Raw genomic sequence first — 21,897 nt, forward strand, 5'->3', positions numbered from 1 at the left:
TTATTATAAAGACCAACCTAGCTAAGTTTTAATGGGCTATGAATTTTGGGTTACTTCTGTTTTATAGTGTGTATTGTTTTTAATCGATTGTTCTATAACAAGCTCGTTAATTCAATTTGAAATTTCTGTATGCCTATGGCAAAACTTTATTCATTTCCTTTCTCATTATACCGTTACTGGTGTAGCTGTTATGGTTAGGCTCTCTGGGTGCCACATATATGGTTTTCTTAAAAAGTTTTTAGAAAGCTATGAATATTTAAATTTTTAACTTCTAGCTAGTTAGTACATGTTGTTCCTTAGCAGTAAAAACAAATAATGTTCCTTCCATTCTTGCTGGAAAATTTCTAGCTATTCCCTAGAAAAGGAATCAGAGATTCAGAATTGTTTTTTGCTTACACTGAAAGCATTCAACATATAAAGTATGTCAAAATCTATCGTGAGCACCCATTAAAAATCAATTGCATTAATCTAATACAAGGCATTTTGAGATTTTTTTTTTTGAGAGAGAGAGGGTGTGAAGGAGTGGCAGGAAGAGGGAGGAAGGGAGAAAGAGAGAGACAGAGAGAGAGACAGACAGAGAGAGGCAAGGCTCAAGCTCACCAGATGCGGGACTCGAACCCACGAACCATGAGATCATGACCTGAGCCAAAGTCAGAGGCTTAACTGACTGAGCCATCCAGGCACCAAGATTAGTTTTTAAAATGTAAATGACCAAATTAAACAAAATGAAGTATGGTCAATGTCTCATTAAATTATGGATAATTAATTAGACCTTGCCTAGGAACTTTCTTTCCCTATCCATATATTTATTCCAAGCAACACTATTATAGGTGTGTCTTATATAAACTTTCTAATTACAAGTTTAACCCTTTTGAATAATTTTTTAGGACTTTTTAACTCTGACAGTCTTATTCACAAAGGTTTGACCATATTATTATTCTGGATTATTTGTAGATATCTTGATGTCTAGTGACTTCTGTCACTTAAGAAGTATTAATCAAAGATGGGAAAGTATATGGGAAACATCAATTACAGCGTCACAGTAACACTAACTGAGAGGGTAGTGCGTGGCAGGCACTGTTCCAAGTGCTCTACTTGTATTTTTTTCTTTTTTAAAAGTTTATTTATTTATTCTGAGAGAGAGAGAGAGAGAGAGAGAGCGAGAGCAAGCACGAGTGAAGAAGCAGCAGAGAGAGAGAGGGAAAGAGAATCCCAAGCAGGCTCCACACCGAGCATGGAACTCGATCTAATGACCATGAAATCATGACCTGACCTGAAATCAAGAGTATGATGCTTAACCCATCGAGCCACCCAGGCGCCCCTACTTGTATTTTCATTTAGCCCTCACAACAACAGTTTTAGGTAGATCTGTTAGTATTTCTATTTTATAAATGAGGAAACAGATGCAGAGAGGTTGAATAATTTGTCTCAGGTCAAACAGCTAATGAGGGGCAGGGCCAGATTTTGAACTCCCTGCAGTCCAGTTCTAGCTTCTGCACTTTTAACCTCTAGGAGCAAGAGTTTCATTTTAGTGTAGAATCAATGGAAAAGATCTAAAGCTTCTGTAACTGAATTATTAAAGCTTGAATGCCATAAAAAGATAATTTATTAAATTTTAAAAAAGAAAAATAATATTGTTCCTTATAATCCCAGATATGTTAAAATAGTATGGTTCAATTGTCTGTGTTACAATCTTTATTGACACTCCTCTCTATTTAGGAATTTTCTCTTTTGTACAAAATAGAAAGCTCAACAAGATGTTGGCCAAATATTTTATTTTGACAAAATTTTTAGAGAATTCTTAGTTGCATAATTTTTGCAGTCTGTTATTCATTTCATTTTATGAAGCCCCACTCCACTCCCCAAATGCCAGGAACTCCTGTGTTTTATTTTGTAGGCTAGCATGTGGTAAGGTTGGGATTTAAACTTAGGGACTATTTAGAATTATATGGGAAATTTCAGGTGCCTGATAAAACCCAGAAGCAGGAAGCAGGTGTCAGAGTGTAGTTATTTCACTCTACCTAGGAATATGTGCTCTATGAGTGGCTAGGTGGTTTAACTGACATATATAATTCACTGAATTAGAATTAGTGAATGTAGAACTTAAAATGAAAGGTTATCGTGAAAGCCAACTTTAAAACATTTTTAATTAATTGATTCGTTTTTATTAATCTTTTTGGGCATGGGCCACACACAATGTTATGTTAGTTTCAGGTGTGCAAATGGTGATTCACCTTCTCTATACATGATGCTATGCTTACCACAGCGTAGCTGCTATCTGAAAGCCAACTTTTAATCTGTTGTTTGGAAGGTGCTTTGTATTAAAGGCTGCTTGAAAACAGTACATGTGTCTATTTTTCATGATGTATCCATAAAGCTCAATTTAGTCACATAATTAAATTGTCAAACAGATTCATTAAGTTGGTTTTAGACAGAGAAATTGATAGTAAACATAATGGGAAAAGTAGAAGTTTACTTTAATTATTGGTCATTAAAATAATTATGTCTCGTATTTGTCCTTGAAGAAATGTTTCACATCTGATGCCATATTGTTTCATCATAGTAGCTCTGTGAAGTAGTTAGGAAGCTGATATGATCTTCATTTGACTAAAAAGGCAAATTAAGTTGTGGGGAAATGAACTGACTTAATGAAGGACAAGCAGGTCTTTAGAATAACAGGCAGAACTAGACCTTAGACTTCCACTCCTTTCTAGTGACCTTTCAGATGACCACACGTTTCAGAGAAGGTCATTGCTAAATCCTTAAAAGTCTCAAGTAAGACATTGTTTATTTATATATTTATGTATTATAACTCTGTTTCAAACTAGGATAACTGACTCATTCTATAATAAACTGTCCAATGGCTATAGATCATGTATGATGTAGATGCCCTTTAAGAGGAATTGAACTATAGCAATGATACACATATCATTTAAAATCATCTGTCATGTGAAGAAAGTAATAGGCCTCAATTAAATAAAAGAGATAGAAAATGGAAAAAATTAAAGGGGTTTTTCAAATAGAATTTTAGCGATTTTTTCAAGCTATCATTCCCATGTGTCAAGTTATATTCCTAAGATACAATTTATTATTAATAATTTATGGAGGACCAAGAGTGTTATCGTTTAATAAGGTGTTTATTTTTGTGGACAAGCATGGCATAATTGGGAAAACCTATAATAATAAACTCTTTATAGTGATCATGCAAATCAGAGATAATTATATGGTCCAGAAATATATCTTCTTTCATGGTATGCAAATATAGGCTTGTTTCATATTTTGCAGTAGACATCTGTTAATTTCTACTCTTTGTTAATAGGGTCCTGGAGAAGTAGTCCTTTGACTTTCAGGACATCATAAACAGAAGAAGGCATTAGAAATTTTTTCAAGAGAAATTGCACAAGCAGGGCCTGCCTGGAATGGGTAAATATGCATATTTTTACAGTTAAAATATGTACATATATTTTACAGGTATAGCTGTAAGAACCTCTTACTTTCTTATCACTGACATCAATTATAATATTCATTATTTGACCCTTCTGAACTTGGAAGTGTATGCCAATGGTCAAGCCATATTCATAGCCCTTTTGCCTTTGAATACCTTTAAACATTTGTTGCGTATATGCCCTTTCTCATAATACTTACTTAAAGTTTATCAAAAATTTTAAAACATCGTGATGTTAAGTATGGGCATATATTTGCCCATTATGTGTATGCCAAATGATGGATTTAGGTTATAGTCCCAAACAAAGCAACCTGGTAAAGCTCATTTTGGGTTTGCTCTGCCGAAGCAGCACACCCATCCTGTGTCCCATTTCCCCCACATCAGGATCCCATTTCCCCAGAAAACGGTCTCTTCTTTCTTAGTACCCTCTGAACAGGTCTCAGGGCGACCTGTGCCATGCTACCTCCAAGCATACAGGATTTCTTTCCTCCCTTGCTCTTGCTCTCCTCTCACAAGTGAAATAGACCTGCTGTGACCACAGGACCAGGCTTCTCAAGGCTTCAGTTTTGCTAATGCAATGAGCTCATTCATTCATTGGCACATTACATTTGAAACGCTTTGAATTCCTACATTTTGCATATGGAGAAATTGAGGCGCAGAGAGGTGAAGTGGGGAACATGAGAGAAAATAAGAACCTTCCTTTGGCTTCCAAGAAGAGAAGTAAAATTTTCTAGAAATGTTAGTGTCATGGGGAAAAGTTCTGTTCTATTTCCACTTCTTTCCTCATTCTCTACCAATGTTTAAAAATGGAGGGGGAAATGAATTTTGACTAGGCAAGACTTACATTTTAAAATTAAAACAAAGCAAAAATCGGTAAGTGGGACTACATTAAACTAAAAAGCTTCTGCACAGGAAAGGAAATGATCAACAAAATGTGAAGGCAATCTATGGAATGGGGGAAGTTATTTGCAAGTCATATTTCTGATAAGGGGGTAATATTCAAAATATATAAGGAACTTGTACAACTCAATAAAAAAAAAAACAGTGCAATTAAAAAATGGGCAGAGGACTTGAATAGACATTTTCCAAAGATGACATATAAATGGCCAATAAATACATGAAAAGGTGCTCAATATCACTAACATGAGAGAAATACAAATCAAAACCACAATGAGGTATTATCCCACACCTGTTAGAATGGGTATTATCAAAAAGACAGGAGATAACAAATGATACAGAAAAAAAGGGAATCCTTGTGCACTGTTGCACAAGGGAATGTATATTGTTGCAGCCACTCTAGAAAACAGTACGGAGGTTCTTCAACAAATTAAAACCAGAACTACCATATGATCCAGCAATGCCACTTCTAGCTATATATTCCAAAATGAAATCCCTATCTCAAAGAGATATATGCACCCTCCCATGCTCATTGCAGCATTATTTACAATAGCCATGGCATGGAAACCATCTAAGTGTCCATCAACAGATGAATAGATGAAGAAAATGTGGTTGGTATATATACAGAATGGAGTATTATTCGGCCATAAAAAAGAAGGAAATCCTGTCATTTGCAACATCGTGAATGGACCTTGAGGGCATTATTAGTGAAATAATTCAGACTGAGACAGACAAATACTAAATGGTTTCATTTATATGTGAAATCTAAAAACACTGAACTTCTAGAAACAGAGACTAAAATGAAGACTGTCAGGGGCTGAGGTGTGAGGGAAATGGGGAGATGTTGGCCAAAGGGCACAAACTTTCAGCTATGGTACGAGTAAATTCCAGGGATCTAACATACAACATGGTGACTATAGTTAACAATACTGTATTGTATACTCCAAAATGGCTATGAGGGTAGAACCTTAAGATTCTCACCACCGTAACAACAACAAAATGTTAATTATGTGAAATGAAAGATGTGCTAACTAACCTTATTGTGGTAAGTGCTTCACAATATAGACATAAATCATCATATTATCCACCTTAAATTTATACAATGTTGTATGTCAGTTCCATTTCAATAAAGCTGGAAAAAATTAAAACACGTTATGGAAATGGAAGCAACCAAAAACCATTTCAAAGTGGTATGAACTTTGGGAAGGAGTTTAGGAATTCTGGGGATTGCTCTTAAATGTCCTCATTCTACATCCTTTTTTTTTTTTTTTTTCTCTTCTAGTGGAAAGTAGGGCACACGATAGTCTATTTTTCCGAGGCACAACATGGGGACAGGTCGACAAAATTTTACGTCATGCCTATTAAGAGTTTCCAGCTTTCCACTTTCAGTATCTGTGCCTTCACTGCTCAAAGCCCACCTTCAGCAACCCAGTTCCACATCTGAGATTGCAGCACGCCATTTCAAGGTACCAGATTCTGTTTAGGTGAAGCTTCTTGGTCTCAAACAGAATTCTAGCTAGTTTAAGTGGAAAGAGATTTATTGAAGGATATTAGTGGCTCCCAGAATCTTGCGAGAGCCATAGAACCCAGTTTTGGGTCTCACTCAGTCAAAAACAAAACAAAACAATCAGGCAAAAAACAGTGGTTTCAAACGATGCATGAATGGGTAAAAAAGATATGATATATATATTATTATTAATATGTTCTATATTATTATATATTAATATATTATATTAATTAATTTATTTATATATTATGTATTAATATACAATACATTATATTCATTAGTATATTAATACATTATATTATATTAATTAATATATTGCATATTATTAATTATACATCATATATATATATGTATATACATATATATATATGTATATATAATGGAATAATAGCCATAAAAAAGAATGAAATCTTGCCATACATGACAACATGGGTGGGCCGTGAGGGTATTTTGCTAAGTGAAATAAGCCAGACAAAGACAAATAGCATACGATTTCACTTATATGTGGGATCTAAAAACCAAACAAATGAAGAAACAAACAACAAAAGAGAGAAACAGACTTATAAATACACAGAACAAACTGGTGGTTGTTGACAAAGGGGAAGGGGTGGGGGATGATAACGGGTGAGGGCGATGAAGAGTTACAAATATAGTTATAAAATAAATAAGTTACAGGAATGCAAAGTACAGCATAGGGAAGGTTGTAATACACTTATCATGGTGAGCATTTCATAATGTATCTGATTGTTGAATAACTGCTGTACCCTTGAAACTAATTTAATACGATATGTCAGCTACACTTCAACTAAAAAGAAAAAAGGAAAACAGTGGTTGTAGGGAGCCTGTAGGGCACCGGGCAGGTAGGACACTAAGTGGCAGTGAGCCTACTTCATTGTCTCAGAGGAACCGCTTGGCCACACCACTGTGCTCTCCAGAAGAGACAAGCTCCTGGAATGCAGCGGCCACCTGTCGTTGCTCATTTCTCATCCAAGTCCTGGCTAGATGCCTCTGCCTGCCAGGAACTCAGGCCACCTGCCTGCACCCAACTGCAAGAAGACTGGGGAATGTTGGTGTCAAAATGAGAGAGAACGAGCCAACCTGCAGAATCTGCCACAGTTTTCTGCGTCCTTACAAATTCATTGTGAGAATTCAGGCAAGGTATTTAACCTCTCTACTAATCCATCTTCCTAATACTTAACGTGAGGATTTTGGACGCCATGAATTCCAAGAATCCTTACAGTAATACAAATCTGTCCCTGAACTAGTTAGAACTCTGGCTTCTAGTGATAGAACCTTACATGAACTAGTCAAAGTCAGTCCATGATATTTGTTGACTCTTATAACCTAGATGTGAGAAGAGTAAGGGTGCAGTTAGCTTTAGGGGTGTCCAGCTCCTCTGGCCTCTCACTTGCTCCCCTTTCTGTGTCTTTATGTTATTCTATGAAGACCAGTTTCTTTGGGAAGCTGGAAAAGCAGCCAAGGCTTGTATCCAAACTATCCTGAAATCATAAAGGAAAAGAATTCTTCTCTCCCAGAATCAGTTTCTAAAGTTCCGAAGGCCTTTTTAATTAGCCACGCTTGGTTTGTATGCCGACTCCTGTGGCCAGAGGAGTGGAGTCTTTAACCAGAGAAGACACCTCACACAGGTATGGCCATCAGATAATTTGTTCTGAGGCAATCAGGCACCCAGTGTGACCAGGGCAGAGTCTAAGAGCTAGTGTGCCACAATTTGTGATGTGGGATTTATTCATTTGTTTTCATTTCAGATACTCCAAATGAAATAAAATTCAATTATTTTTGTGAATCTCCATGTTGTGTGGGGCTTGATAAGAGATATGAGCACCACATATGATTCAGAATCTGCATTCAGGGAACTTAAAATTTAATGGTAGAGATCAAAACAAATAGAGGCACATGAAGTCCTGACGGTAAAGAAACAATATAATGGCTTTAGGGAAAGATCTGAATCCTAAAGCAGATGAATATGGAACTTGAAGGTCATATGGAAAATAGTTTTGCCAGCCATTTTGACCCAAATCATATTCCCAAGCCAAATACAATTGGTATTTGTATATTAAGATCATCCGATCTTATGATCAAAACTTCATTGGTGAAAAAGAAATGTATATTTTTTCTGGAACTTTTGGCCTTTATCTTTTTTTCTTGGATGTTGTCTATGTTGGTATATAGACAGCCTTTTCTTTTGGAAAGTCACAGAATTGTACCGAAATATATTTTGCCTTTAGCAATAAATGTGATAGTATGGTTCTTTGGTCTTGTGTTTTCTGAACATAGCTTGTGTAAAAGAAAAAAAAAAAAAACACCTATTTTGTCCCTAGACTCAAGGAATAGGTAGCTCTCTCTAAAATTTATCTGGACTGAATTTTGCATGTTAAATTGTATTATGTTGACAATTAGATTGTTGGAAAAGTGTGAAAAGTTGCAGTCAGTCTGTGTTTTGGTTCATCATACAAATGAACTTCTTGGTTTTATAATCTGAAGCACATGCATATTAAGTAGAAAAAATTAATTGCAGTAAATCCTGGCAATAATCCGGATGTTTCAATAATGTCACATTGTTAATTCTGAGTTTACTTGTAACACTGTTGCATAAGGGTCTTACTTTTACATTTTTAGTTTGGTTGGCCCCTGCTTCTCTGATCATTAATTGCATTGATTAGATTTCATGTAATCAGATTGTATACTTCGATGTCATGTCAAACTTTTTTGAATGCATTTTGCACCCTTTTCACTATGGGCAATCTATATAGATTTAGGTAGTGGTTTATATATATTCTGTTTATTTCTTTCTTGGAATTTTTATTGTAATAGGCAATAACCAATTTGTATGCTTTAGTGATGACCGAGGATCCCTCCTTGCTTTTAGAGTGGATATATCCATCCCAATAATATTTTTAGCGATTACCAAAATCATTTTAATGACTGTTTACTCCAGCATTTATGTCCCTTTTTCATTGTAGGGTAAATGGTCCTTAAAACTAAATGGGAATCTTTAACATTCCAGGGATTTAACCCACAATTTTTGATGAACACCAGTGCTCTAAAAAGAATTGCTGTCTTGGTGTAAATAAAAATCAGAATCCTGGCATTACAATCTAATTGAGAAATCTGGAGAGACAAGTTATTAGAGATCAAATGTGCCCTCATGGAGCAAAAGAAAACAAAAACAATGGCAGTGAGGAGTTGGGGCACCTGGGTGGCTCATTCGGTCAAGCATCTCACTCTTGTCTTCAGCTCAGGTCATGATCTCAGGGTTCATGAGTCCGAGCCCTGAATCAGACTCCATGCTGACAGTACAGAGTCTGCTTGGGATTCTCTCCCTCCCTCCCTCTTTGCCCCTCCCCTGCTCATGTGAGCTCTCTCTCTCTCTCTCTTTCTCAAAATAAATAAGCTTAAGAAAGAACAAAAACAATGATAGTGAGGGGTATAGGATGTTGTGGAAAAATACAGCAGGAGCACCCAACCCAGTCTAAGCATATCAGAGCAGTGGCAACTTAAACTGAGAATCAAAAGATTCCTAGGAGTGATACTTAGCCTTGTGAAAAAAATTCTAATCAGAGGAAACAGCATGTGTGAAAGTCCAGAGGTGAAAGAGAGGTTGGCAGTTCTGGAAAAACTAAAGTTCTCTTCAGCTGCAGCACAGACATGGGGTCAGCTCGGGGAAGAGGGGTTAGGAAACCGATGCCAGGAGAGGCCTAATGTGGGATAAGATTAGCAAGACTAAGCAGAATGGGCGGATCACAGACCTCTATGAGGCTGAATTCCCAGGACTTACTGTTTAACTAGATTTGAGAAACAAGGAGAGAAGGACGTGAAAGATCATTCTGGGTTGGACCCTGGGTGGATGGTGGTGCCACTCACAGAGGAGGACCCTGGGGCAAGAAGCAGGTTTGGGGGAGTCTGTGGGACTTTTCAAGACATCTAGGCTGCCAAGGAGATACCAAGGAGGCATCAGTGTATGTGTGTGTGTGTGTGTGTGTGTGTGTGTGTGTGTGTGTGTGTATATTTCATATCAATGTGCAGGGGATTTGCAAATGACTATCCTTTAAGATAAGCTTACAGAGATCTCCCAGAAGAGGCAATAAAAACTAGAACAGAATGCTTTTAAAAATTCAAGGAAAGAAAGTATTTCCAAAAGGATTGAATGGTCATGGTGTCAAATGCTATACGGAGGTCAAGTAAGATAAAAACTGAAAAATTCCCATTGGATTTTGCAATGAGGGTGCTGTTGGTGACCTTGGCACAAACACAGTCAAGCCGGGGACGAAGCCAGATGCCCCGAGTTGAGGAATGAATAGGAAAGAAGGAAGTGGGAGATAGTGAGTGTAGACAGCTCTTTTAAGAAGAATGTTAGTGAAAGGGAGGGTAAAGATAAGGCAGTCACTAGAGGAAGATGGGAGGCTGGGGGACACTTTAATTTTTCATTTAATATGGAGAGACTTGAGCGTGTTAGACACTGACGATGTAGAACAATTAGTGGAGAGAGAAACGTTGAAGGTACTGAAGGGGGGTGCAATCAATAGAGAGAGGTCTCTGGGAAGGTGGAAGAAGAAGATGGGATGCACAGTACTGGATAAGGGGTCTCTTTTTAAAAGAGGTGGGCTCATTGTCAGGAATGCTTTCCATTCAGGCAACAGAACCTCAGCTGCTGATAGTGCCTCACTCAAGCAGAGGTTTATGTTTTCTCACGTGAGAATCGGTTTGAGGTGCACAACACAGGCATGGCTTCTGTGTCAATGGTGTCAGCACTGAGGGCTTGACATCACCTTATTCATCTTGGCCTTTTCCTCTAGGGCTGTGATCAAGGCCAGACAAGAGTGGGCAGAGGCGATGTTGGCTGCACCTGGTCCTTTAGTCAGGAAGTGTTGCCAGAAGTCTCTGGGAGTCTTCTGCTTATGTCTGATTGGCCAGCACTGTGGGGGAGGCTGATAAAATTTTCTTATCCTCCTGGTTGGAGAAGTCAAGGGACGCAGGACTTGGGAGTGGCAGTTGGACCAGCCAAGTGGCAGTGTCTACCACAGAGCAAGTGCAGATTTTGTTGTTGGGTAGCATGCAGGTGAAGGGCTTCCTATCTGAATTTCTGTTTTCTTTGAAGTTGGAAATAAATCCATCTGCTAGGAGAGTAATAGAACAGGTGAAGGTGGTGAAAATCGGAAATGCCCCTTTGGACAAGTGGAGAAACTGGGGACTGATGAAAGTCAGTGATTGATTTCAGAGCAACACCGAGATTCGATTCAGATTAGAGACCATGGATTCGTGGGACACAAGACTAGAGGAAGGTGTGGCTGCTCAAGGACTATTCAGTGTGTGACCACGGGGCAATGGAAATGTTATGTGTCACTGTTTAGTACACTTTTGATGCATATAAAATGATTGTACCGTTTAATCATTTTTACTTTGAGGGGCTTTTCAAATGTTTATTTTTGAGACGGTGGGGAGGGACAAAGAGAGAGGGAGATAGAGAATCCAAGAAGGCTCTGCCCTGTCACCACAGAGCCCGATGTGGGGCTCGAACTCATGAACCATGAGATCGTGACCAGAGCTAAAGCCGGACGCTTAACCGACTGAGACATCCAGGTGCTCTGAGTTGTTTATATGAAATTCGTATAGTTTTCTTTTTAAAAATTCTTTATTCATTCTGTAAAAGCCATCACTTAACATGTTTTAGGTATGTCTCATATATTTCTGTGGAATATTTTTCCATAGCTTTTCATTTTGAAAATTTTTGAATCTATAGAAAAATTGAAAGAGTTGTAAAATGAACATCCTTATGCCATTCACGGACACTCACTAATTAACATTTTCCCACGTTTTCGGTCTTTTTCTTTTTTTCTGTTTCTCTTTGTCTCTTTCTCTCTCTCTACACAAACACACACACTTTTTTTCCCTGAGCCCCTTTGAAACTTTGAGTTGTAGACAATAAGACACTTCAGCTCTAAATACTTCAGCATGTATCTCCTGGTAATTGGGACATTCTCCTACGTAACCACAACAGCATAATTTTTTGCCTCTTGGAGAATTGTTAATATCATCAACTAGTCTTCAGTATGTTTTTATTTCCCACTTGTCCCCCAAAATGCCTTTCCACCCAGTCTGAAAACTATATATTTATTTTTAATTAATTTAAGAGATTCTGAAGTGCCCTTTAGCAGTAGGCTTAATGTTGAAATTTTGTTGCCATTTGAAAGAGGCCAACTTAGGGGACTTAGGGCACAAAAACATTAAGGAGCCCATACTCAAAATGATCTTTAATCTCAGTTTTAAATACTATTGAAAGCTATATTTATATTTCCAGCCACAACTCCTTTTTCAGCTAGTAAATTCCTGTGTTCACCTGCCTACTCAACATTTCCTCTTGGATGCCCCATTAGTACCTCAGACCTGCCTTGTTAAAAACCAGGTTCCTGAATCTCACACACTCCCCAAACCTGTGCCTCTTAATAGTCTCCTCCCCTCAGTTGGGCAAATCTATTTTTCTAGTTGCTAAGGCCAAAACCCTTAGAGTCAGCCCTGACTCCTCTCTTTCATAAGCCACATCTGACCTAGAGACAATTTCACTGACTCCAAATTCAATTCAAAATTGAAGGAAAGACATCGCTGACGATGTTTTATAATGGAATCCTGTCCATTATGAATTTTTTTTGTGTGAACCTAAAAAATGATTTGTCATCTTGGTATATTAGTATTTTTATTGAAAATACAGCAGGAAGCATTAATGGCGACTGTTGATATTCCCAACATTCTGTGCTTTCCCCGATTGTAGCCTATTCAAGCCAGAGCAAAAAAGAGATAATTAGATTATGTTACTCTGTGATCTTTTCCAATTCTAATATTCTGTGATTAAATCGTGCCAATGAGTAAAGTGCTTTTAGAGAAATCAGATTATTCACATTTAGGAAAAAGTAAGTGGTGCTTTTTGTTTGCTACTACTAGTTTCCTTCTTAACGAAAGTGCATGTAGGAAGTATTAATCCTCTTTAAGCCTCCGAAAGAGCCCTATCAGTGCTACTTCCAGGTCTGACCACAGTTTACCATGTCCGGTGCTAAACTCCAACCTAAATCACTGTCCTCTCTGCCTTACATCATTGCAAAAGCCTTCTAACTTCCCAGAGTCACAGTTCTTTGCAATGCTCTGCATCTTGTCTCCACGTAGCAACCAGTGTGATCTTGCCATGGAGGTTTCCCACTGCCATTAGACCAGAATAGAAGCTCCTTCCATGGCCACAGAGCCTCACCTGTGGCACCCGTCCATCCCACTGACCTCACCTTCTACCTCTCAGCCCTCATTCACGGCTTTTTTTCTGCTCCTTGAGCTTGACAAGCCCAGACCTCTCGTTTATACTGCTCTATCTTGACGTCTTTCCTGGAAAGCTCTATCCTGACATCTTCTGATAAGTTAGGTATCAGCTCAGATGGGACCTTCCCAGAGAGGTCTGTCTTTATCACCACAAATGAAATAGCACCTGCCCTAGTTGTTCTCCAGTCTGTTACTCTACTTCTTTGTATCATTAAAACTTACCACTATGGGGTGCCTGGGTGGCTCAGTTGGTTAAGCGTTTGACTTCAGCTGACGTCATGATCTCACGGTTCATGAGTTTGAGCCCTGTGGCGGGCTCTGTGCTGACAGCTCAGAGCCTGGAACCTGTTACAGATTCTGTGTCTCCCTCTCTTTCTGCCCTCTCCTGCTCATGCTCTGTCTCTGTCTCTCAAAAATAAATAAACATTAAAAAAAATAAAAAACAAACAAACAAACTTATCACTACCTGCAATTATACTATTTATTTATCATGCCTGTACTGACTCTCTCATGTAAAATTAAGCTCTGAGGTCTGATTATTGTTACCATTCAGACCAACTTGCTGGCACTAAGAGTAGCCTAGCTCATGTAACTGGCACAGTATCTTTAAGTGCAATAAATGGATGAATGAATTAGGTGAAAATGACAACAAAAACAAAAATTACAAGACTGTATCACTCCAAAGGGCTAAACTTCACTTACAGGGAACCCAGTGGATATCTTCAAATCCTTTTCCTCATTTGTCATGAGTTGAATGTATAATTCTAAGCACTTATTCTTCAATATGTCGGTTAACTCTTGGAATAAAATAGTTCCATACAATTCCTTATCCTGATGCACATTAGCAAAAATTTTATAAGGTGAGAGTAAAAAGTCTAGAAAAAGCCTGAAAATAGATAATGGCCAAATATATATACATATGTGTGTGTGTGTGTGTGTGTGTGTGTGTGTGTGTGTGTATACACACATACACATATATATACACACATATATATGTACATATGTATATATGTACATATATGTGTATATATGTGTGTATATATATGTGTATGTATATATATATACACACATATATATATACACATACACATATATATGTGTGTGTGTATATAAATACACACACACACACACACACACATATATATATATATATATATATATATATATATATATATATATAGTTTTTGGGTTAAACAATAAACTGAGAGAATAAGCTTTAGAAATAAATGATCTGGGGCGCCTGGGTGGCTCAGTCGGTTAGGCGGCCAACTTCGGCTCAGGTCATGATCTCGCGGTCCATGAGTTCGAGCCCCGCATCGGGCTCTGTGCTGTCAGCTCAGAGCATGGGGCCTGTTTCAGATTCTGTGTCTCCCTCTCTCTGACCCTCCCCCGTTCATGCTCTGTCTCTGTCTCAAAAATAAATAAATGTTAAAAAAAATTTCTTTAAAAATAATGGCAAACTTGTATAGGCCATACTGATTGCCTATATTTTTGGTTGTTGATACTACTTTAAATATTAATTTGACACTTTCACATTTCTTCATTTCTATATGTTTTATTTGTGAACAATCATAAAATCCCATGTGACTCAGATAACGGGAATATGCAATAAGGACTTGCTGTTGGGGGCTTTAGCAGAGTTTGATAACAATAAAGTATTTCACTAATAGGAAAAGAATAAGACAAACCCTCTGTTGACCTTTGTTTCACATTAAAATGACCGGAGTTTGACACCAAAATGACAGCTGGTTAAAACAGCTTGAGATTTCAAAGTGCTTGAGTATATATAAATATTATGACTGATCTCATAAGTGTGTTGGAAAACACTTTAAGAAAGGTCCTTGGCTTAACAGTTTGCTACAGTCTCCTCTGTTGGTCAGAGGGAAATATCACACACACACAGCCCACCAAAGAAAGTTTTATGAACTTCTAGATTTAAAGAAATAGAATAATTAAAAACGCGTAGTTGAAGTCAACAGAACCAAGGCTGGAGATTAATACTTCGAATGTAAGTTACTAGTTTGTACACAAACCTAGGATTCATATTCCTGAAGTTTGGTAATAGGACAGATACTGCTCCAGATTAACTTTCTGTGATGAGATGCCGACAGCAGTAGTATGTGGAAAATTCATCACTAAGATTTATTTCTGTCACTTCCTCTTCTACGGTAGAACATGTTAGGACAAGGAGAACTCGCAGGGATGAAAAGATGTCATGGACAGACCATTCCTGCTCACAGGTCTCACGGCATTCCAAAAGGCACATCTACTGGCAACTCCTTAAAATTGTCTCAACTTTATTTTTAAAAATCTTGAGCAAGCCACTGTTTATTCTAAACCTTATAGCAACTTGGATTCTGTGCAGTTTTCCGTGGGCAAGAAACATTTGGGATGACAGGAAAGAATAGGAAGCAAGAGTGATAAACAAAAGTCAGAATGATATAGTTTGTTAGTGGACAGAATAGATTAAGATTATCAGTAGTGCAGAGTTCAAGCAGAAGCTTTCCCATGAGGTTTGTAACATTTCTAAAAGGCATTAGCGTCAATTAGTGAAAAATTAATTCAGGACAGTGGAGGCTGACCAGAGCCATGTAATCAGGGTGGGGGTGCAAGTTTGAAGCACAGAGAAGTGTCTATGCAGATCTCCAGCAGGTGGGTGAGGGAAAGAAGAGGCAGAAGACATGGTTGCCATAGGTTGAGGTGAATAATTTCATTTCCGTGTTTACTTTTTAATTTTTAAGGGGCGTCTGAGTGGCTTAGTTAAGCGGCTGACTTCAGCTCAGGTCATGATCTCAGGTTTCGTCGGTTCAAGCCCTGTGTCGGGCTCTGTGCTGACAGCTTAGAGCCTAGAGCCTGCTTGGGATTCTGTGCCTCCCTCTCTCTCTGCCCCACCCGTGCTCTCTCTCTCTCTCTCTCTTTCTCAAAAATACATAAACTTTAAAAAGATAGTACATGCACATGGTACAGAATTCAAACAATGCAACAGAGAATTGATTGAAAATTAAGTCAGCTTCCTACCTCAATTCCCAGGTCCTCAAACCCCAGGTCCCCGCCAGAAGGTCAACACTTTCTTGTAAATTCTTCCATTCTCTATGCACAGACAAGCATTTATATATATATATAAATATATATATATATATATATTTATATATATATATATACACACACACACATATATATACATATATATGTATATATTCATTCATTCATTCATATATTCATTCTATATGTATATATATATGTGTGTGTGTGTGTATATATATATGTATATATATATATATATATATATATATATATATATACACAATTCCTTTTTTAAAAAATGCCAACAATAGTATTACTTACAGCACCTCCATTTTTCACACAAGTCAAATTATTCTAAACCTTGCTTTTTTAACCTAATTCCTCCTAATTTCCTCAGTTCCTTTTAACAGCCGCATTATATTCTGTCCTATGGGTGTGACAGTCTCCTATGATGTACATCTGTTTCCAGTCCTTTGGTCCCACAAACAGTGCTTCAGTCACTGCCTCATACATATGAAGTCATCTCTTTTCTATATTTCCACTGAAAGATATTAGAATGGGGCTGGAAAAATCAGAAAATAAAGTTGTCCTAATTAGATTGAGATATTGAGGACAGGCTGATTTATTCTGGGACAGAAAGAAATTACCACGAGGTGGTACTGATAAGAGAGTAAAAGTTAACTTAGATTAATTGATCTTCATTGCCCATAAACTGATTTGAGGTGAATAGCAAATCTTTTTGGTACATTAGTGTTACTCTTCGTCACAAAATGCAAAGTTCAAGGTTGGAGTAAGTACTCAGTGAAAGTGAGTAAAGAGCAAATATAATGATGACCCATGTAAGACCTGCTATTCTTTTAAGGAAAAACAAGCTATTGTTGAGCAGATATTTTCCCCCAGCTTCAACCAGTGATTTCAAAAACTATTGGGGCACCTGGGTGGCTCAGTTGGTTAAGAGTCTGACTTCAGCTCAGGTCATGATCTCACACTTCGTGAGACAGCTCAGAGCCTGGAGCCTGCTTCGGATTCTGTGTCTCCCTCTCTCTCTGTCCCTCCCCCACTCATGCTCCCTCTCTCTCTCTCTGTCTCTCTCAAAAATAAATAAACATTAAAAAAATTTTTTTTAAACTTTTAAGAAAATTAAAAAATAACATTAACATATAAACATATAAAAATAACAATAAGCATGTTGAAATTTGAAACCTCACTACAGAACAAAGAAATGAAAATGAAAAGGACATCCTTTCTGTTCAATCCAGAAAAAATTATTTTTTAATTACAATGCACAGTGATAGTGGTTAAATAATTAAAGATCCCTCTGCATGGGAGACCATCTTCTTACAGTTTAAAATATATTTGTAATTTTAAAAATACATAAAATATTACAAAAATAATTTTGAAATAAAATATTTTGAAGAATACTGATATATAAATTTCACATTGTAATGTTTAAAGTCTATGCCTAGAATTATATATATAAGTAAATCTATGATACAGACTCATGTATGTCAGAGAGGGAACACCAAAAAGAGATAACAGTAATGAACTCTGAATAATGGGACTGTGGGTTTTTGTTTACACTTTTTTGCATTTTCTAAATGTGCTACTGCAAGTCCTTGTATTTTAAACAAACATTTACCTTTTTAAAAGATTAAAAAGTGTGGAAATGGAGACATAGCTTATTTTTAATAAGAGCTTTTCAAATCATGTATATTCCTTTTCCCAAAAGATGTATCCTTCCCGTGCTTAGATTTATGGAACAGTTATGGAAATACTTGAATCAGGTCTTAAGGAACTCACATTATAGATTTTATGTTTCGGTCAAGCAGTGTCAAGTTGAGATTCAGTGTGAGTGATCTTAAACCCTTCCCCCACTTCATGGAGGGAAAGCCTAATACAGGGGAGGACTGCCCTCTCCAGCCTAGACCTGCCCTTTGAGCTTCAGCCTTGTTTCATCCAAATGCCTCCAGGCACTCTGCTGGCACAACCTCACATTCTTAAAATGTTCCTTCTTAACATGACTTCCTGGGCTTCCCCCAGTCTCCTGTCGCTTCCCAAACTCCTCCTTCCATGTCATTGAAAACCCAGAGAGTCACCCTTGACACTTCCCTCCCTCTCCTTCTCCACATCCGGTCCGTGGCCAGATCCCATAAACTCTACCTGCACTGTATGCTGTGCCTCTGCCCCCTATTGCCGCCTCTACTGTCACCTCCCCTCCCCCACCCCCAGCCACCTCTCTCAGGGCTTGCCGGAGCAGCTGTCATTCTCGCCCCCTTCCAGTCGTTCTCCACGTGCAAGGTAAATGATCTCTTCTCACCGCAAGACCAATGCAAACTACAAATTTATCTGATTGGCAAATTTCAAAAATGTTGATAACACATTTCCTTGTGTTAGCAAGGAATAAAGCATAATAGGCACTTGAACATTGCTGGTGGGAGTATAAATTAATTCACTCACTTCAGGCCGCAATTTGGCAATACCTATCAAAATTAGTATCTTATAGAACCTTTATGACCTGCCTGTTTACTTCTGGGAATTTATCCTTCAGGTGTCTTACAGAAGAGCAAAATGATATATGCCTGTGCATATTCCTTGTGACGTACATATATGTGTGTGTGTGTATGTGTGTGTGTAGCCTAAATGTCCATCAATGGAGAACTGATATAAAATTAGGAATTGTAGGGGCGCCTGGGTGGCGCAGTCAGTTAAGCGTCCGACTTCAGCCAGGTCACGATCTCGCGGTGCGTGAGTTCGAGCCCCGCGTCAGGCTCTGGGCTGATGGCTCGGAGCCTGGAGCCTGTTTCCGATTCTGTGTCTCCCTCTCTCTCTGCCCCTCCCCCGTTCATGCTCTGTCTCTCTCTGTCCCAAAAATAAATAAAAAACGTTGAAAAAAAATTAAAAAAAAAATTAGGAATTGTAGGTCCATACAATAGAATACACATACATAGCTTTTGGTTAGCTCTAAATGAGATGATGTGATAAGTGCTCCAAGGTGGTTAAGGAAATAAAGCAAAATGCAGAAGAATGTGTATATAACTATTTTTGTTAAAAAAATAAGTTGGAGGGGAGGGGGCACAATAGGTAATTGTGTTTGGTCTCAGACAAACTGGGAACTGGGACCAAACTGAGAACTAGGTGGTTGTAGGACAGGAGTGAGAAAGAGATGATTTTCAATTGCTTACCCTTTTACTGAACTTGATAATATATATAGTTTATGCATTCAAGAGGGAAAAACATTTCTTTTACAGAGTGATCTTTAATGAGTCAAAATATGGGCATATGGCCCCCCTGCTTAGCATCTTGCTGCGAATTCCTTTCCATTTAGGATGAAACCCAGTCCAGGATCATATGTCTCTGTGGGGGCCAGCTCCTGTCTGTCTCCCCAGAGAGCCCCTGGGGACTTCTTTCCTTGCTCCCCACACTCCAGCCCTGCTTTCAGTTGCTCTAGCATGTCATGTCATGTCCTTTTTTAACTCAGGAATAAGACAGCATATGCACCTTTGTTTATATCTCACTGCTGCCTGAAATGCCCATTTCCCTTTTTTCATCAGTGACCCACAGAGAAAAATGCTCCAATCTATGTTAGGTTCCTTTACTAGTCTCTCTCATAGAAGGATGAAATCGCATACTTATCTGTGTGGATTTCAGTTAGTGTCTGCTCTGTGTACCACTTTTTAATTTTATCAGATGGGGGGCAATCAAAGAAAACATTTTGTTGAGATTCAAGAGATCTGAGTTTGGATCTTACCACTGTATAACTGTGGCGTTCAGCAAATCACTTAACTTCTCTGGGCTTGAATCCTCTCATCTGTAAAGTCAGAACACTAGACTAGTTGATTTCTAGGGCCCTACTATTTATTAGATGCTATGAGTATATTGTATAAGTGAAATGCACATAAACATTGAATGCTGGTGCACTCTTTATATAATGTGAAATACATCTAAATAATGCATGCTTGGATAAAAGAACTTTATGTTAAAAATGAAAGTTTAGTTAACTGTTTTCTTCAGAGTAATTTAACTTTTTGATTATTTCCCACAGCATTGTTTCTTGATTCCTTCTTTAACTTTTACAATTGTGTCAAAAGCTAGAGATCCAGATAACACTCAAAAATGTACTTAATGTACAGATAGGATATGCTTATATGCCAAACCCTAATTGTCTTCTTATAATACTCTCCTTGCCATGTTTTTATATGGCATTATTTTTATGCAGTGTCTAATTTATTAGATCATATAACTCTTCTCATTCCTGTTTTTGTTTAAATAATAAATCCACTAGATGGATTTATGAATAGAGAGAGAGAAAAGTTAGTTCCTTTTTCTACTTTATAGCTCAAGTTCAACAATTCTGTTTTAAGAAAGGAAAAAAAGGGGCGCCTGGGTGGCTCATTTGGTTGAGCATCCGACTTCGACTCAGGTCATGATCTCGTGGTCTGTGAGTTCGAGCCCTGCGTCAGGCTCCGTGCTGACAGCTCAGAGCCTGAACCCTGCTTCAGATTCTGTGTCTCCCTCTCTCTGCCCCTCCCCCACTCATGCTCTGTCTCTCTCTCTCTCTCTCTCTGTCAAAAATAAACTTTAAAAAATATGTATTTAAAAAAAGAAAGGAAAAAAATTTCTGATTACATTTCGGTTTGAGGAGCAAGGGAAAGATGTCCCCAACAAAAAAAACACAACCAAAAATTGATTTTCTGCAATTTTAAGGTTTCTATTAGCTATTATAATTGTTAATTCTAAAAACTGGATATATAAATTAGAAGAATATGCTAAATAAATAATATTTGATTCAATACATGTGATTAAAATTATTTGCCTTCTTATCTCTTTCAGCTTTCTCAGTTGTAATAATAACTTCACTCTATTCCATAGAAATTTTTGATTGTCAAATTATTCCTCCATTTACTGATTACTACTTATGAATTCTGGATATTGTTTTCACCTGGATTTTCTGAAAAGCTAATAAATAGCACCCTATATTACAAGTTAATTCTGTGTTATAATGGACCACACTGGGGTTATATTATAATTTATCAAACCCTTATATTTTAAGAAGGAAATTGTCTTAATTATTTCTTTTCTCTTTAGCACCTGATCTGATGGCAGTGGGTTGAAGGTCATCCAAAAGTGTAAGTTTACTAATGATATGCTAAAGCCAGTCTTTTATATATTGTTCCCCTCGGCATAGTTTTCTGGGTAGAGATGAGAGCAGAGCAGGTCTAGGGATCACAGGCCTATCGTCCTGACACATCTTGTTCATTAACAAGATTCATGAGGTGCCTCCGTGATTCTTGAACAGTAGACTGGCCTTATCTGAGAATCCCCTGAGCTAATCCTGGGTGAATCAGACAGGTGAATTGGTCTTTGAGGTTAAAGTTCTCATGAGATAAAAGGCTTTTAAAGTTGAACTAATAGTTGCCAACCACTAATATACATTGGGGGAAATTTGACTTATTGATAATTAAGGGGGACTAATTTGGCTTCACATAACAAAATTAGAGGAAGGTGACCACTTCATTTAGGATAGTCCCTCCCTTACCAGAATCCCTAGTTCAGTTTCTCCTGGTAGTTCTTTCTGTTTGTAGGAAATGAAGCAAATTCTCATACATGAGTGGAATTTTCTAGCAGCTTTGTGCTCTATTCTTTCAAGATAAGATATATGTTTAGATTACTGGATTCCAGTATGCATTTGTGTCAGTTTAATTAGGAA

General features: G+C 37.7%; 1 protein-coding gene across 4 annotated transcripts in view; it reads left to right on the top strand.

Annotated features, from left to right (window-relative positions):
• LRAT (lecithin retinol acyltransferase) overlaps positions 1-21,897 on the top strand; it is a 120,243-nt gene that overhangs the window by 34,910 nt on the left and 63,436 nt on the right. For 2 of the 4 annotated variants that reach the window (XM_081795577.1, XM_078445671.2), the window contains exon 11: positions 3,320-3,423. The gene's annotated coding sequence lies outside the window, so the exon portion shown is untranslated. Of the gene's footprint in view, positions 1-3,319; positions 3,424-6,302; positions 7,008-7,295; positions 7,496-21,275; positions 21,317-21,897 lie in introns of those variants that run through there. The other 2 variants (XM_081795578.1, XM_081795576.1) reach the window with 2 other exon arrangements.

Source organism: Panthera onca, chromosome B1 (genome assembly GCF_046562875.1).
Source record: "Panthera onca isolate mPanOnc1 chromosome B1, mPanOnc1 haplotype 2, whole genome shotgun sequence".
NCBI lineage: Eukaryota > Metazoa > Chordata > Mammalia > Carnivora > Felidae > Panthera > Panthera onca.